Here is a 15550-nt window from a genome sequence, read left to right as displayed (position 1 = left end):
TCGCACATTGTTTCTCACTCGAATATGTCTAATGTGTCTGGCCTCTTTTTAAACGGGCCTTCTAGATTTTGCTGTAGCTTAAAAAAAAATACCATTCTACTTGTCAGAACTGCAAAATCAAGTCTCTGTAAACTCAATCACCACTTTGCTGTGCGTTTTGGAATGTCTTTCAGTTTACGCCCCATTCAAACAGGTTCATCCCTTTCGCAGAATAAGAATTAGGCCTCCGAGCCTGCCTGGGCATTCATTTTGGAAATAGGCTGTGATATCTTGGTCATAGGTAAGACTTGGCCACCTGTCTTTTGTGAAACAGAGGGGCCCCCAAATAAGCATAGCTCTCATGACTACGCTTCCAGTTAACCCAAACCCTGTTGGTGAGGTTGCAGGATGAAACAAATGATTTAGAATTAAACCACCACAAGACCAACTGAGTTGTTACTCACCTGTGATACAGAGCTTTATTGGAACATTGTGATGTAAGGTGATCTGCAGCCTGGCGTGTTACTTTAATCCATACCTCTGTCTCTCCCAAGGGCCCCCCCGTAGCTAATGGCCACTCAGATGCTTATCCCAAAGGGACTCAGTTGTAGCTAGAATCTCTGCAGCTGCACCAAGACCTGTTCGTCTGTTTCTGAACAGTTAAGACACTTGGCAATGAGCCTCCATTTCTCAATGTAATCATCACTTAATGCTGTCTCTCAGCCAACTCTCCATCCCTTTCCTTCATTTCTGGCCTAAACAATAGTGATGGCCTCTTGTTTGACACCCACCCCACCCCCATGCATCCAGGAGGTCTTTCAAGACCATTATCCTGGCTTCCTTATTTCCTTACTTGAAGCCAACTATGGTTCCCTGTAACTCTGTCTTTTAGCATGATACCACAGCTCCCGGCTATCTGCCACAAACCTCTCCATACTCAGATCTAGCCCAGTGAGCAACTTGCATGTTCACAAAGCAGACATGCTCACAAGGTCACATTTCATGCATCTGTATCTATTTTCCAGTTTCTTCCTTTGTCTCAGCTAGCCATCCTCATGTAGTCAAACTGCTGTCCTTATCCTATAAAATGCTCTAAACTTCCTTTGGCCTCTTCTCATCCATATGGCTCTTTGACCCCCACCTATCCACTCCCACATTATACCTGCATTCCAGGTAACTCCCATTTCTTTTAATGACTGCATAGTATTCTACTGAATGAGCGGGTCATCATTTATTAATAAACACCCTATAAGTGGGCATTTGATATTCCTACTTTGTTCTGAAGCTGTCTTTTGAGAAGTCAACTTTTCTTTGCAGGGTCCTGCTAATCCTTTTTTTTTATGTCCAGGCAAGAATTCATACTACATATTATGATAATGTTCAGAAAAACCTAATTCAAATTAATAATATTAATAGCGATAATAGTAGCTATTAATTTCAAACACTTACTATATATCTATGGATTCTTTCATGTAATGAAAAAAATATGAGTTCAGAGATTAAGTGACACATTCAAAAATGACTCCAATTACTAGCTCTTGGATTGACTCATAATTTGATTCTAATTTCGTTTAAACACCTCTCAGTGAATATTCTCCTTTAAATTAGCTCATGCTTTTACTTCACTAGAGAAAAGTAAATAATTACCACTAATAAAAATTCAGAGCTCCTTGCCATAAGTGCAAGGTATGAGCAAAAATAAATATGAAAATATTTCAGTTTAAAATCTGCAAAGATGCCACTTAAAATTACCTGTGTATATAAGAGCATAGAGCTTCTTGGGAAACATTGAATTATAGGATAAATCAACATCAAAACTATAATTACTTCTTAACATACTTTGAAACAAAATATTTCACAATTCTTACATTAAGATTTATCCTTACAATTGCACTATTAAAACACTAAGTAAAGAAGTTCATAATTTACCAATCTAGAGAGGAAATGAAGTAGTATAGTAGCATTCTGTTTATTCTTTTCCAAGTAGGTTAAGAAGTTCAGTCAGGCTTCTTTTCTTGGGTAATGGAGAACTTTATAGTCTGTGGTATAGGAAAAAATAAAGCTAGAGACAGGAAAATAGTAATAGAAAGTCCAAAAAATAAGGACCTAGAACTAGCAATAATCTACCAAAGATGCAGGAAGAAAGATCTGGTTCTGTGATACATGGGAAAAGAAAAGCCAATCTTCTATAGTCTGCCATAGTGCTTCTCACTACAATAACTCTGAGTACCTAATAAAAAATCCCAATTTCTGTGGCCAAGCCTAGCATTTCTGAATCAGAATCCTTGAGGGTATAACTCAACATTTAGCCTTGTAAAAAAAGCTCCCTAGAAAAAAGTTATCTATTCACATTCAAACTTGTCTTCTTTCATAAGTCCCATGGTTTCCCTTATTTGCAATATCTAGTATATATATGAGTTAAGCGGAAAAGGTCAGATAATGTGATGTCAGGAAAATGAACCCTTAGATATGTATTTTAATGTTTTTTCTTTCATGCATGTCTTTCTAACGCATTTATAAGACTACCTCTTTGTTGCTTTGTATGTCCCTCCCCCACAGTATAACCCCTGCTTTCACTATATTTGATGTCAGTATAACTTGTGGAGGAGAGGGGGAAAAAACAGTTGTTTAAGGATACAGGTGGACCTGATGCAACAAAGAGAAGTATAAGTTGTCATGTCCAAAACGAGCTTTACAACGTCGGTCCGGGGTTGGGATTGGGGGGGAGGGGGGAGGCTGGGAAGGGATGTGAAGGGTAAACCAAAGGAGGAGGCTGCAATGCTTGGTAAGAAATGTACGCATTATCCTGCCCATGTAATTGTAACCCCTCTGTACAGTATGTTCACAAATAAAAAATAAATAAATTTTTTAAAAAAAGAGAAAAAAAACTTGTCTTCTTTTTCCAATAGAATCCATTAAAAATTGGCTTCCAATATATTTAAGATTATGATTATTTTTAATAATGATAATTGCAATTAATTGCATTTTATGTACTCTTGAGTACCAATCAAAATAAATACATCTTGGAGAAACTGGGGAACCAAATTTGTGTAAATGATGACAATTTATGAACTAATGAAACAACATTTATTAGTTCCCTACAATATTACATCAGATACCTCTGTCAGTGGGACTTAGTAAGATGAGAAATCTTTGGAGAAATATGAGACTATGGGTAATATGAAAATATGGTAATGCATAGGGATCATGTCCCACAGCTTCTAGTCTTCTGCTTTTCCTTAGTAACTCTTGTCTTTTTTGAGATCATAAGATTGTATTTCCCAGACCCTTTTCACCTACTATGGCTACATGTTCAAATTCTAGCAAATAGAATGTACAGTAGTGATCTGCATATGTCCCGAGAGATTATAAAGACTTAGGCCATACATTTTTCTCCATTTTCCTTGGTTCATCCATGCTGCAGGCAAGCTTGATGCCGAATGACATCATGGATTGCAATGCAGCTTTGGGGTCAGAGATTGCACATGTTAGAACAAAAAATAGAAGAGCTCAAGTTCATCACACTGTAGAGCACAGAGTATCCTTGACTCACCCCTAAACTTATAAAACAGAGAAAAAAGAGCATTGCAAATGTTGGAACCACAATTTGGGCTGGAGTGTGTGTGGGTGGTGCTTTTTGTCACTTACAATTGAACCAAAACATAATTAATAAAGATGATATTTCCTACACTTGGAAGCAAGATAGGAGTATGAATTGTTCTTGCTCTTCAGTAAAGAGGCATCTCTTCCTGTATGGACCTTCCTTCTTAGATGACCAGGTCCTTTCCCACCTCTGATCACTGAGCAGACACATTTTCCTCTTTACTGGGCATCTAATAGTCAGATAATTCTTGCTACCATTTCTGATCATAGCTTAATGAATCCCACTTCTACAATTTGCATCTTAATAGAAGACTTTTCTAAGTAAAAAAAGGAGGAGGAGGAGGTTGTGGAAGAGATGGAGGAGGTGGAGAAAAGTAATTTTTAATACCTAGAGTTTTATGTTTTAGACAGAGCATGCATACAAAGGCAATAGATTGCTAGTTTCTTTTGGTTGTGTTATAGGAAAGGATAATTAAGCTTCTGAAAACAGAATCAAGGGGTTGTATACTCCAGGTAAATAACGGAAGTTTTGGTGAACTTCTTTGATAACCATATTACTACTTCACAACTATTGCATTTCCTTGAAACAAACAAGCAAACAAAAAGTTTCACACATCTATTTGTTCAGTTAAGCAAGGAATAAAGTTTTAGGTTCAATACGTATTGTAACATCATAGGAATAATGATTTAGTGAGAGTGATATAGAATATTATAGGCTAAACCCTTAACAATAATATAAGTTGAAGTAAAGAGGGCTAAAATGAGATGCTAGAAAAACTCTAACATGCCTGAGTTCAGTGCTTGAATAACACCTTTTAGGGAATCAGCAGCAGCAGGAAAAAGACACTCAAAGCCTCTGGAGTCCCACATACCTCTGCACCATTCTCTTGTCTCATCCCCTGCTTCATAACTTTTCTCTAATAAAATGAACTGCTGATACTTTCCTTTTACACAAGGCTGTGTCTTAACTTCATACCTTAATCATGCTGCTATCAACTCCTCCTTAACCTTCCTGGGCCTAGTTAATGCCTCCTCATTCCTTCTATATTCAGCTTCAATATCATCATCTTCAAGGAAACTTTCCCTTGACCCATTTCCAACCTTTAAGTGAGCTCAGCCTCCCTTCTAGGTGATTCCAAAATACCCATTCACACTTCATTGTTGTACTTAGCATATTATTTTTTTAAAAAATTGTTAAATATCTTCTATGTTTCTTTACTATGAACTCATTGAAAACTGGGACCATATTTGTTTCTAATTCCCCAAATTATAGCAGGTAAACAATACATGTTAATGGAGTGAATGAATAAATGAATAACTACATAAATACAGAGTCTAACATCCCTAGGGGAAAACTAATATTTGGAGAAACAATGCATTTCTAGGGTACCATAAATACCTTGAAATTTGCATCGAGCACATCTGAGTTCAGGACATCAGCTTGGTCCCAAAGAAAATAGTTTATAAGTTCCTCCTAACAATATGAAAATGGTTGTTAATTTGGTTGAAACAAGAATATGAGAGCCAAAGAAAAGTAATGAGGCTAGAATAATTAAGCATGTAGGTACTTTTCACTTTGAGAAAAATTGAAAGAATGGCTAGCTGAATTTAGATGCCACTTCACCCTATTAAGGACAAAATGCTGAACTTACCATACTTGCACTCAGATTTGTTCATGATAAATTTATTTATCAAATTAACAATATAAACAAGCTCATTACAGAGTGTCAAAAAACTTGTCAAACATCAAATGCTGCTACATAACAACATTTTGAAGTCTAGGTTATTATACACAATTGCATTCCGTCTTTTTGAAAAGTGTATGTCCCAAAATTTAAGGGGAAAGAATGTCTTAAATTTTTTCAAACTCCAAAACATTCTGGCAGCGTCTAGAGCAATTTGAGAATTCTAAAACTTGGCTATTGATGCTACAAATACCCCCCTCCATGTGCTGTGATTGAGCTAATTGGGGTTTGGAGAAGCATTAGTTATCCTAAAATTTAAGAATCATTTATCATTTTACTGCTCACACAGATGACCATTTATTCATTTCATTTTAATGGATGTTTTTGTAAAATTCTGGTAATTTCCATTCCCGAGTATTTAAAACCCTAATTCTACTAGCTAATGATGAATATAATAAAAAATACAAACAGAGAAAACTGTGTTTCCCTTATTGTAATCCCAGCCTTCAATTATCCAGATGCTCCAATGAGTGTTCCCATGGATGTTAGTGTACTGATAAGGTCCCCTAAATCTTATCAATGATCTTGGGGTTACTCCACTCAAATTCTTTCAGGGCCCCCAATAGATCCTAAATATTCAAGTTATCCAATGTTGATGAGCTAGTTTAGGAAGTTATAGTGCCACATGTGGTAGCTTGTGCTTGTAATACTAGTTACTCAAGAGGTAAAGATTGAGAGGATCGTGGTTTGAGATCAGCTTGGGTAAGAAGTTAGTGAAATCCCATTTCAACCAACAAACTGAGTATGGCAGTTCATCTCTTCTACTAGGAGACTACTTCTTCTAGTGAGACAATCCCTTAGGAATAACTAAGGCAAAAGAGGGCTGGAAGAATGATTTAACTGGGAGACCCTGCCTGGTAAATGTGAGACTAAACCCCAACACCACAAAAAGAAGGAAGAAGAGAGGGAAAAAAGAAGGAAGGAAAGAAAGGACATTATTTTGGTCCTATATTTTATTTAGTTATGCTGGTGTTGATAGTGGGGTTTGAAGTCATATCAAAATTATATATACTTACCCAGTTATATAATGTACAAAAACAGGGGAGGTCATATGTACTTTGAAATACAGGGCTGGAAGTTGGCTCAGTGGTAGAGTACATGCTTTGCATGCATGAGGCCCTGGGTTCGATTCCTCGGCACCACATAAGCAGAAAAAGCCAGAAGTGGTGCTGTAGCTCAAATGGTAGAGTGCTAGCCCTGAGCTGAAGAACTGAGGGACAGTGCCCAGGCCCGGAGTTCAGGCCCCACAATTGATGAGAGAGAGACAGAGAGACAGAGAGACAGAGAGAGACAGAGAGAGAGAGAATGGTTGTGGATTTGATTGATGGATATCATAACTCAACCCTCTCATTCTAGCCATTTGGGAAGTGGAGATTGGGAGATTGTGATTTGGGGCCAGCCAGGAGATAAAAGTCTGTGAGACTCCATCTCAACCTGTGTTTGGGCATGGTACCGTGTCCCTTTTATCCTACTTAGAAGGCAATATCATAATGTCTTGGCATAGTGACTCATGACTGTCAGCTCAGTGATGTGTGGATGTACAAATCAAAGTATTGTCAGTTCAAGACAGCCAAGACATAAACCAAGAGCCTAGCTCAAAAAACACAAGCAACACAAAAAAAGAGTTGGTGTGTTAGCACAAATGGTAGCCTACCTGCTCAGCAAGTGTGAGGCCCCTGAGTTCATCTCCATTGTACCAAAAAGATGAAAGAGGATGGGTTGTGAGCTGATAATTCTTAAATTGCTGTGATGAGTATGAGTGGGCTATCCTTATGGTTTCTATAACTACTATGAATGGTTAAAATTTTCTGAGACATAAGGAAAAGAGTTGAAGAAAAAAAGGGAAAGAGATAATGTATGCCTAATATTGACACAGAGATATATAAATATGAGAATAATGCTCCTAGGAAAAAAGGGGAGAGCCATTGTTTTGCTAAAACATTTTAGGATGATGTGATTTTATAATCCATCTGCATGCATTATTTTGATAAATTAAAAATAAAATTTAAATGTCAAAAAATAGTTGGAAGGAAAATCGTCCTGAAAACCCTCCGATTAACATCATGTTTTGGATTTATGTTACTTGAGGGAATTGGAACAAAAGGAGAAAAGTTGGAGTTAAGAGGCTTGAGATGCTATAATTTTATATAAGATTTAATTTAACATTCATGAACTAAAGAAGAAAAAAAGAAAGAAAATCAATAAGAAGCCCTAACTCCCTGCCAATGAATACATTGAAACCAGAATTTTGAGACTGAATTTACAGATAGCTTAATATTGCATAGATATATTTTTAACAGTATAGTGAGTCAATTCTAATATTTCAAAATGATTTGATCATACAATGGTGAAAACATGCATGAAAAATTTCCCACCGGATCCTTGTTCCCAGAACATGTTGGGAAATTTGAGCTAGACAATGTGAATAAGCAAAGCAGGCACATTGGGTTTTATGGAATTTACCTAGGTGGTAATCCCATTGAACCCAGCTGATATTTCTAATCACTTGACCCAGACAAATAGGATATAATTGGGCCCTATGGAAAATCTTACTGCTTCACATATTGAGCATCTACCTATCCATGATCACTAACTCCCCTGCCCATGTCTGCTGTGAGTGTAGAAAGACAATATATTTACCATTCTTTGTAACCTTCTTCTGATGGTTATGTGATTGTTTTACACCAATAGCACAAAAGCAAAAATCAACTGGACAAACTTAGGAATACTAATTATAGTGTTAATATATAGGAATGTTTCTAGTAATAGTATTGTACTCCTAATGGAATAAACTAATATTTTTCCTGTCCTTTTTCCTGTCTTAGAGGAATATAAATCCCTCCTCCTCTTACCTCTTACTATCACCTGAGTATACACAACTTACTCTTTGTCCTCTTTGTAGCCTCTTAAATCTGGATTCAGAAGAGCTTGAAAATGAATGTGCATGTGGATCTGTTACATTTGATGCCGCCAGAAATTGGGTACATAAGTTTTCCCTATATTCAACTCTTTAAAAATGTATTGAAGTATTCCAAAATTATAGAGTTCACTCAGGATAAAATATTTTAAATTGTAATAGGTAATGCAGAGCTGAGATGTGGCTTAAGTAGTAAAACTACTGTGTAGCAAGCACAAGACCCTGAGTTCAAACCCCAGTACTGTCAAGCAAAAAGACATAAAATCACACACACAAACAGCTAATGAGAATCAGACCCCTGAAATTCCATTCAGTTAGGGCAAATATAAGGCATAATTTGGAAAAAGCCTCCAAACCAGACCACACTATAGATAGTTCATTTTCTAAAAAGCAAGAGAAATATTACTACCCTTTATGATGTGTGTGTGCATAAAACAGGCTAACAATAAATTACTGATAACATCTACATTGTTATGATTAAATATTGTTTTGTAGCTCTTTTAAAAACATTTTTTTTGCTTTGGTGAAAATTCTGATGTGCTATAACATATCTAAGTTACAAACACCTAATTTGATAAATGTCTCAGAACTCAGAGAGGTTCAAATCAGGCAAGCAACCTCCTTAAAAATAACATAGTTTTGGGCTGGGAAGGTGGCTCAGTAGTAGAGCGCTTGCCTTGCATGCATGAGGCCCTGGGTTCGATTCCTCAGCACCACATAAGCAGGAAAAAAAGCCGGAAGCGGCGCTGTGGCTCAAGTGGTAGAGTGCTAGCCTTGCGCTGAAGAGCTGAGGGACAGCACCCAGGCCCAGAGTTCAGGACCCACGACTGGACCCCCCCCCTCCAAAAAATAACATAGTCTTCTTAAGGCCATTTTCTTCCTCTGTGATGCTGTTACAAAAGAACCATGTAATTTGTCAATAATCTACTTGCAAACCTAAATTTAATCCTATGTACTTGAAAAATGGTTGATTGATGTATGGTAGGACTACCTGCCCATTAGCAGCAGTAAAAATTCAAACCATATTTTATTTGGAAACTCATCAAGAGGCTGGTATACTCCATTACAGCTTAAGCTATCCTAAAACTAACTTCAGTTCTGTAGAACTTATGTATAGAACTATGTCTAGAATAGTCCTTTCTCAGTAGCACATGATCTAAATGACCTGATAGCACATTTGTTGCAGTAAGTATTCATTCCACCACAGAAATACTTGCCTAGGGCGTTGGATCACCACAATTATCGACCTTAGGAAATGTATGCTGAAATATTGAATAAATTTTTGTTTGAATATACAAACTATTTTTATCTTATAAGTTATATAAGTTGTCTAGATAGTAAGCATGGGGCTCTGAATTTTATAGCTTGTCTAGATAATAAACATGATTAAGACAAGAACTGCATCTAAAATCAGGACTAGCTTCCAGTTGTGGTTATGACATCCACCAGATAGGTGGTTTGAATAAATTATTTAAACTCACTGAACCTCAATTTTATTTGTAAAATCAGAATATACCTTATACGATCAGTTTAAATAATCTATAGAGAATGTGAGCAATATCAGTACCTCTCCACTAGACAATCCTTATCATTGGAAATTATCATTGATTAATATACAAAGAATCTATGCAGTATTAACAGCCAAATAGTAAGGAGTTGTTTTCAACAATTGATTTATTTAAATAACATATCAAGCTCTAAGTCTCCTTACAAGGCAAACTTAGCTGATAAGCCATTTTACTATTTCTTACCACTGATAATAGATCTACTGCAAAGCCAGGAAAGAAAATATTAAAGGTTCTTTGAGGGCTGAGTGGGAAGAGTGGTTTGTGCAAGTAGAATCGCCAACATTTTAATTTTGCTACAAATCAAAATAACCCTATGTGTATATTAAGAACAACTTTAATTCTATGTGTACATTAAAAACACCTTTACATCTTCTTAGCTTAATTGTGGGTGCCCAAACACATTCTACCCACAACACCAATGAAATAAAATACAATTGTTACTGAATTCAATAATTAAAACATTTAAGGAAGACATGGTTATTTCCCAAAACAAGTTACCTAAAAATAATGGGCTGGCTGGGTAACAGTGACCAAAGAATTTTTTTTTAAAGAAAATGGACATTCCTAGATTCTAGCCCATAGATTTGGTTTTTATTCTGTAGGTCTAGGGATATGTCTTAGGAATATATCCTATTCAAAATTGAAGCAACTTGTAGTACATTTATATAATATATAATGCAGATGCAAAAAAGGAACAAAAAACCTCTTTATGTTAGTCATTTTATTAAGTGAAAAATAAAAGAATATATATGATATTTTACTAGTGTGACTAAAAAGAATGACACACCCACACACATATATGTGATTATACATGTATGAAATATCTCTGGAAAATTACATGAATAGCTGATAGTGGTTTTTTGTCTCTAGAGAGAAGAGCCAGGTATTGACAGATAGGAGAGGGAGAGAGATTTTTTTCTATGGGGTAATCCTTGCAGCTTTTAATGTTTGGGGATGTAAAAATACTGTGCATTCAGATAAGAGTGAAGAAAATGATATGTCTATCATACTCATGACAAAATATGGCTCTTAACTAATTCTTCAGGTGAGCCAGATGTTTGGCTAGGATTTTATCTATTGGTCAAAAAATATGTAATGTATGACATCTAAAGTTGATAATATGTAGAAGTTAATGATTTGCTCTTCTATGCAGATACAGCATCAGAAAGTTAGGTATATGGTTCTTGGATTCTATGAATGATACACAGCTGAAAATCTCACTTATTTTTAAAATGTAGTGTAGAAACTAAGTTTCAATATATCCAACACAGGATGCTGTGTCTGTTTGCCAACTAATTTACTACCTCTTAATGGAAATGGCAAAAGCACAGTTTACAATTTATTCAGTCAGTCGGCCTTGAGTAGTGTAATCTCTGATTATATTTTGTAATTGGAGAGGATACAAATTATTTCAAAATATATAGAGACTTTTAAAATGTTTCGTACCATACCACTTCAAATTAATAAAGTTCAAAATCAAATTAAATGCAACCACATTGCTCATGAACTACATTTGATTAACTTCTGAAGAAGAAAAGCCTACACAGAAATATACTTAGATGCTTTTCATTTGCCTTTATTTAGAGTAGATCAAGGAACATCCACTTGAAGAATTTTTCTGCATTTACTGTAACACTGTTAAAGAAGTGATGAGCATTGATTTATACAAGTGGCTCCTTGAGGCTACTTATATAAATCATAATTTCCCATTAACATTTTTGTAACAGAAAGTGTTTTTGAAAGAATGTATGCTTCTTCTTATCCTATGAGAATTGTTGTCAAGGACCTAGGGTTGAATCTGATATTCAACCATTATATATGGTAAATTCTCTAACAAATCTGGGGGCGATCTAGCCTTGAAAGAAGAGGGTGGCAAGCATCACATTTCATAAAATCTACATATTTTTTAATGTTAGCAAAGCAATTTTGTACTAGAGAGCAGTCTGCCTGATTTCTGATTTTAGTTAAAATTAGCTTCCGATGGAATATAAAGGCAATTGAGTTCCATTTGTTTGAGAGGGCTAGAGAGAGACAGACGCCAATGAAAAATGTTCTTATGCGGATCGCAATGTTTCCTTCTCATTTGGGGGAGGTCATGGTATTGAGGATGGAACCCAGTACCTCCTGCCTGTTAGGCAAGAACTCTAGACTGAGCTCTATCCCCAGCCTACTTTTTCACTTTTATTTTGAGATAGCGTCTCACTAAATTGCACAGGCTGGCTGTGAAATTATGGTTCTCCTGCTCTCCTCCTCAGACTCCTCCTCAGCCTGGCCTGAAGTAATGATTCTAAAGTGGATTGGGCCAATAAAAGTGGATGAGGCAGAACAGAAAGGGAAATGACCTTAGAGCCAAACATCAATCACCCAGAAGAGACTAAAGTGTCTCTTTGCAGAGACTAATTTGGTTGACTCACTCATTAAGTGCTGGGAAACAACTGAATTCTCTTGGCTTTTCCTAGATTTTTGTTTTGTTAGGAACCTTCACAGAACTACCTAGGAGAGAACGGTAAGCTGCATAGAGCAGAATATTCAGACTTTAAGGGAAACCTGTTTCGATGAAGTAGAAATGCAATATGGTTCATATTAACCTTGGCTTTTAAACTGGTGCGTTCTTTGGAGCACAGCTTAGCAGTTCCTAAAGCAGTTAAACCTCGTCATATGCCTGCAGTCTAACTCCTAGGTATTTGTTTCCTTCTTTTCCAGTTCATCTGATAACTTTAATTAGTCCCGTGAATTAATTAGGGATGAGCAATAAATGATTTCTCACTCTTACATCTAAGATCTTCCAGATGATGCTAGTTATCCTGAACCCTATATGTCTTGTCTCAGTTCTCCTGTTTTATATTTTATGTTCATATTCTTTAGGTTTATTGTTAAGCACTTAAGTTTGTTACAAAAATAATATTTTATGTGATAAAATAATAACATATCCAAGTGTTGATTACTAAAATATTTTAACATATAGAAAAAATATGAAGCTAATATCTAAAGGTAACCACCTAATACAGTGCTGGTTCATTTTTATCAACGCATACTTTCGTAGATGTAATATATTTACTTTGTAAGAGTGGGGCAAGTCTTTCAGAATTCTGTTAACATAGATTTTCCCAGTTTGTGTACTTTTCCACTGCAGTATCTTTCTCATGGCTACAAGAGTTTCCCTCACATGGATGTATCACATACTTCGTAAACTAGTTGTTCTTGAGGAATAGATTCAAAGAAAGAAATTTGTATTTGATTTTACTCAAGTGGTTCCATAGATCTATGTTTATGGGTCATTGAAAGGAGTCCGGTTGAGTAGAGCAGGGAGTTAAACTTCAATGGAGCTGCAATAAAAACATCAGGAAAGTTGTGAGTTATGGTGGTCCATCAGATCTGTTTCTTCTTTATTATTGTTGTTATTATTTTGTTAGTCGTGGAGCCTGAACTTTGGGCCTGGGTGCTGTCCCTCAGCTCTTTAACTCAAGGCAAGCATTCTACCATTTGAGCCACAGCGCTACTTCCGGCCTTTTCTGCTTATGTGGTGCTGAGGAATCGAGCCCTGGGCCTCATGCATGCAAGGCAAGCGCTCTACCACTGAGCCACCTTCCCAGCCCCTTGTTTCTTCTTTAGATAAAGGGATGAGGTGCCGAAGAAATTGAGCAAGGCAATTCTTTACAGTTGGTACTAAAGAATTTTACTGAGAAGCATTGATCAGCAAAATTCCTAGGAACTGAGGCAAAGAATTCCTAGGTCCTGATGGGAAGAATCTGAGAACTGTAAAGTAACATCAAGTCTATCTCCTGCGGCACTCAAATTCACTGATATATTTGCATTGTATACATCCTCATCTACTTATTCTGAATTGTACTCACCCTTGGCAAACACATCTGTCATGTAGATGGGTTACGTGTTGGAGTGAAACAGAACTCTCATTCTTTATGGTCTGAGTCCTTGATCACCATAACTCTCTCATGCTGTAACTGTTGTCCCTATCCAGTCACTGGCAAATAGAGCAACATACCATAAGATGGGCCAATGGATTCCAGGTATGGGCCAATGGATTCCAAGGGCGTCAACTGTATTCCCCTGCTCTCATTGTGAAGTAGCCACATGACCTCTACCTGAAGATCACATTCAAACATTCTTGCCAAGATGGTGATTTCTTTCCTTGTCTACTCTTTCCTTTGCCTTCTTTATCATTATATTTTTGTGTGCTGGTCTTGGGGCTTGAACCCAGGGCCTGAGTACTATCCTTGAATTTATTTTTCTCAAAGCTAGCGCTCTACCTCTTGAGCCACAGCTCTACTTCCAGTTTTCTGGTAATTTATTAGAGATAAAATTCCCATAGGCTTTCCTGTCTGGGCTGGCTTCAAGCTGTGATTCTCAGATTTCAGCCTCCTGAGTAGCTAGAATTATGGGAATGAGCCACTGACATCTGGATTGCCTTCTTTTTTAAAAAATAAAAAGAATTATTATCATCAAGTAGCTGTACAAAAGAGTTGCCATTCAACAAAGCAGTTTATGAAGACAGTGAATCTTGATCTCTGTCACCCCTTTCAACATTCTCCTCCAACCCTTCTCCTTCCTCAGTGTTCTTAATTGTGTAGGATATGAGTGGAATTTTATGACTACATTCTTCCCTTCCTTCTTATCAAAAGGATCCTAAAATATTGATAGAATTTTTAAAGTTTCTGGTACATATCGTTTGTTCTTTGATAGAGCATGTAACCTGCTGGAAGGTAGAAACACTAGATCCACCTTGTCCCGAGTTGTAGGGATGAAAGAATACGCATTCTAGAAGTTGATCACTTGGAGGGATATTTCTACTCCTTCTCTTGGTTCCTAGTGCATACATCCTACTCGCTGGGGACAAAGCAGCCTACAAGGGTCATCGGATTAGAGTATATATCAGGTTCTGGGAAATAGTACCCCATTCTTGTAATTCCCAGATTGGTGCATCAGTTAGACTTTCAACAGGTTGTCCTATGGCTTCATCGGGCTGGCACAGCACAACATGTGATGGAATCTGTGATCATTTGTTGACTTTCGCATGTCCTTTTTTTTGTCAGCTAAATCTCTTGGTTTGATGTAGTGTTGCGCAAGATCTCAAGTGAGTGGATCAAATACTTTAGATTGGGTTGGCAGCTGCAGCATAGGTGGTAAATCCGAAACTGGAATATGTGTTTTCTCCAGCCAAGATTGCTGCATAGTAAAGAGTTCAGTATTGCCAAGTAGTTGGATTTTGTCCTGGAGGACTATGCCATATCATTGCTTAACGTTGGTCTCTATCACTGAGAGGTATTTGTTACAAGCAGGAACCATATTGTTGGGTCCATCCTTGTAACGTCCGTCCCTGACACTATGTCTTAGCTGTCTAATTGAGCCAGCATTGGGACACTCCGTTTTTAGGTGGTTGCTGCCTCCTTAAAGATAGGATCTGATGCCACTAACAAAGATTTTCATATTTTGGTTCATTCCCATAAACCAACCATATGCATCTTCCCCAGATACTCATGTTATCCATTTTCCAATTTTGTCTTCCCTTGTCCCTTTACAATCAGATAAATCATTTTCCGTTGTTCACAAAATGGTATAGGTTGTTACTGTAGTTCACTATTCAACCCACTCGTGAGGTATGTATGACCTAGGTACCGGAGCTAGCATATTGCCACAAGCTCTTCTCCTCACAACTTTCTTTCAGAGACACTTAAAAAGTTCAGCAGCAGTCCAGTTCTAGCCAAGGTCTCCTTCCCAGA

This window comes from Dipodomys ordii, unplaced genomic scaffold (genome assembly GCF_000151885.1).
Source record: "Dipodomys ordii isolate 6190 unplaced genomic scaffold, Dord_2.0 Scaffold40, whole genome shotgun sequence".
Lineage (NCBI taxonomy): Eukaryota > Metazoa > Chordata > Mammalia > Rodentia > Heteromyidae > Dipodomys > Dipodomys ordii.
The sequence above is the reverse complement of the archived record's forward strand: the minus strand, read 5'-3'. Positions refer to the sequence as shown.